Source organism: Atta colombica, unplaced genomic scaffold (assembly GCF_001594045.1).
Source record: "Atta colombica isolate Treedump-2 unplaced genomic scaffold, Acol1.0 scaffold254, whole genome shotgun sequence".
In the NCBI taxonomy this organism is placed as follows: domain Eukaryota; kingdom Metazoa; phylum Arthropoda; class Insecta; order Hymenoptera; family Formicidae; genus Atta; species Atta colombica.
In genome coordinates, this window is record NW_017259353.1 from 1,646,917 (window position 1) to 1,651,411 (window position 4,495).

Below are 4,495 nucleotides of genomic sequence, written 5' to 3' on the forward strand. Positions count from 1 at the left end.
TAATTAATAATAATTGACAGTCCTTGCAACTAAATTCTTCCGTGTAGCGAGTTAAAAGTACAGATAATTCCTGTTTTCTTGGAATGAATCGAACATTTCTCAGGTTAGCCTCAATCAAAGCGATCGCGTGTAAAGTAACTTGAATGATTCGTTCGATTCGGTAAAACAAGTTCCGTTCGACATCATCAAGTAAATGAATTCCGGTCTTTCCCTTCAACGAGAAAAAAAAGAAAAAGAAAAATTCAACAAATAAAATCTTTTTATAAACAATTCTTTTATTCAAAAATTTTTTGTTAAAATATATATTACATTTATTTTTATTATATTATATGAATGTATCATATAAAAAAGTATTTTTACATTTAATTAAGTCATTTAATTTTATCGATCAAAACTATATATAGTTTCATAATTTTTTACTTTCTTTTGTGCCATAGTTTATTTCTTTAATAATATTACTTTAAAATATTTTCACAACACTTATTAAGAATTAAATGTCATGGGAAATACTAAATTAACATCATAATCTGGTTATTTCTTAATATTTCTCAGAATTATACTTTGTTACTTTCTAATTTAGTTTCTTAGTTACTTTCATTCTTCTTTGATATATTTACGGGACAACATCATTTTCGTGGAAAAACCTGATCAACAATTAGTGCCTGGAAATATTGAGAACATATTCTTGATTATGAAAATATTATTTACATATTTTTTGTTTCTATATATATTTTGTTTTATAACATGGGAACAAAATCGTCGATTTCAAAGTTGTAATGCGTAATTATTATATAACAAACATAAAAGCATAATAAGCAGTTGATCAAGCATTTGCCGAACATCGATATTCCCCGTGCTAGAACTGTTCTAAAATACCTTTCCCGCATTCTTCGAGAGATCGTATTAATTGCTGCCACTTAATTTCAGGATATCGCAAAATTATACGATCAAGTTTTCATATTATGGTTATGCAGTTCCGGCGAAGGCATTCGCTCTGCATTCTGAATTGCACCTGCATTTCGTACGAATTTAATATTTCCGGTGGGTAAAGCGCGCGAGGGTCTTTCCGCGCGCTTTCGTTTGTACGCGATCTATGATTTATGTCGACAAAGTGACTGGAGGAAATTGAACGTTCCTACCGCCTGACTGACAATGATATATAAATGATAAGAGAAAGCAGAACTCTGCGAGATAGTATTTGAACCTTTCTGATGCGCACATACACATAAATATGAAATATACTATTATTAGTTTTGATACTCTATGTCTCGCTAAAAATTTCTTATAATCTTAGATTTTATAATTTCTTAATTCGTTAATTACAATTTCCATAATTGTCACTTTTATATTTCTGATAAAAGTCTAATAAGTCATAACTTTCACTTTAATATTTTGTGATACTTGTGTTAATATTTTTTTTTTCTTTATATTTGACAAAATTGTAAAACATTACATCCTAAAACCCGAATCTGTTGGCGACAAGTATCAGACTTTTCAGAGTGTTCCGACACTCATACCGTGGAGTTAGTGGCGCGTGACCGTCTTGTGTGACCTCGACGAACCGAGACTGAATCTCATCGATTCTCGATTCATAACATTCTTCCAATCTTACACATATACAAATTGCGCAATTCAGTTTCCAGAAATTCTTTTGCCGTAACTCCATTGACGTATTAAGTAAACCTTGTCGCTATCATTCACGTATTCTAACTTTTCATTGACGTATTCTAACTTTTAATAACTTCTAACGGTGCGACAGTTAAAAAGAAGTAAAAGCAAAATTAGCAACTAATTGTAATAATAATTATCTCCCATCTCACTTGGCATTGTAGCAGTTACCGTATTCCAAGAACGGTATCATAAAAAAATCCTTAATGTACAATTCATTTCAATAATATTAATGATCTCGTGAAAATATCTTTAGCAGTTTTAGCACATAAACGAAAGAATTCGCTGATAAAATCAAGCCCGCATATATACAACGCTATTTTGACCGTATTCACGATACACACGCCCGTACGAAATAGACAGACGATACCGCACATCTGTCACGATATAACGTGGGAAGCGTCCTTCGCGTATAACGGCCTTTCTGAGTCGCGTGAGACAGCCAAATTAAGTCTTCATAACACGTATATATCATCTTGCTGGAAGTGCGAAGTTATGTTCTCCTTATTTTCCGCGTTCCCAAACAATTTTTCATTCTATTGTTTTCTATACTCTCCTTCCCAAACCGTTAGTTTTAAATAGTAACTGATAAACACTTTGCAGTATTTTATTCAAATATCGAATTAAAGATTCGCTTCTACAATATTAATCGTTAAATTAAATTACAAATTTTTGTTAAGCTCATTCAAATGTCTGGCAATAATTTCTTAAGTTATTCTAAAAGTATAGTTCAAATTCTACAAATATTCTATATAATAGTATTTGTTGGACTTTTTTGTTCTTTATTTATCTCACTGTGGATTGCTCTTGGTTTCAAGACAACGACGTTCGAAAGCCAGCGTGGCGAGTCGGTCGCGGTTCTAGCTCGTACAGAACTCTGAGAAAGGAAAGCAACCTCTTCTCTTTGTCAGAAGAACCTATTGTCCTCTTGAGGATGGATGGGAACAGCGGTCGCAGATACTGGATGCAACTCAGGATATTTCTTCGGGCATTTACAGCGGAAGGTTCATCAATAAAGATGTACAGTCTGGATACACGAACTGGATTTCTATACAATATATTTGTTACAATATATTTTGTTATACAATATATTAAGCAATTACTTCCGTACATTTTTATAGATATAAATCTGTGTAAATCTATTTTAATTAAAAAATAAATATGTATAGCATCTTGTATAAATGTCTTTACTTACGTCCAAATATGTTCACACTTTTGAAGCTAATCAATTACATTCATAAAAAATTTAAGCATATTTTTATGTCATTCTTAACAAGTGGAAAATATAATATTTCTTACTAAGAAAATTACATAATTCTTACTTAATGACGCGTATAAATAACAAATTAAATTTTTTAATATCAATTTAACCGATTCAAACTAATATCACTTTACCATCACTGCATCTGTAACATCTTCCATTCCAATCTTCTCTCAATCTGTCCTGTAAGAAAAATTCTGAATACGGGTGTAAATCATGACAAGTATTTCTTAGCCAGAGGGAAATACGAATTTCGCCATCATTACATCCATTAAACTCAATTTTGTTGTCTCCTTTCTCTCATACATCTTCGAGAATAATAGGATTTTTGTCATTATCAATCAGAAAATTCAATATCGTATCCTAATTATCCAACTATCGAAATAATAATGAAAGCATTTGACAAGGATCTGATTTTTTATTATTTTAAGGAAGAGAGAAAAAGAGAGAAATTCTGGAGCAGAAGCGCATAAAAAATCAATGTTGGACACATTTCACGGGCATGAATCGGTTTCAGGTCAAATTTTTGTCAAAATAGTTACCAAGAAATAAAATATGTATTGATACACGCGTACGTGTCAACCGACACTAATGTGATCGTAGAACGGAAGCGCGTGTACTAGCATATACTTGCTATCGGAACGCAGAAGGTTTCCGCTGCTCGAGGCAACTTGGAAGGTACAAGAATTCGATTCGATGGCACAAAAAACGACGACGGCGGAATGCAACGTTGTTATGAGTGAAGAAATAGATTGCCAGATGCATGTGTCGTACCGAAATTCGCGCACTTTACATACTGACGAGCATTCGTTTCATAATGTTTTACGATCATATGTCTTGCGTACGTTTTCATTTTTCGTTACACTCTGTTTACTTGTTTGGACTACTTGCCTATGATGATGCTTTGCGTAATTTGCATGCTTGTGAGACTTTTATTGAGATAATTGTAAAAATAATTGTACTTGATAACAAACAGAAATTATGAAAATTATAATTTGAAAAGAAAAGGAAAAAACAAAATGTTTTACAATAAAGCAATAATAACATCTTATATTTTAACTATTATTATTATAATTTTTTTATTAGAAATTTTTTTATCAAGCATTTATGAAAATTATTAATTAGTCAATTTTTAATTAGTCATTTGAAACAAATGGCAAATTAATAAATTTTTACTAACATAATTTTAATAAAAATAATCAAAGAAAGTATGATTTTCGATATACTTTTACTATCTAAAAATTTTGCATATTTTCATCAAAATTATAAGACATCAAAAGATGATACTAATCTTACTTTCAAATAATATATAATACTCTCTGCTTAATTACATTACCTAATTAAACAATCTCGCCATAATATTAGCTTTTCGCGATGAAATCTTTCTCTGCTTAATCAGCATCGGAAAAACAAATTGAATCGCTGCATAAGCACCGCCTGCTTGTCTGAGGCAGATATCCAAATAGCATAATTAATCTATTTGAACTTGCAAAGTATTCTTAAGTTCATGGAATAGCGTAATTTAATAGAAATAAACTCAAAAATGTATATTTTATTAATTATATA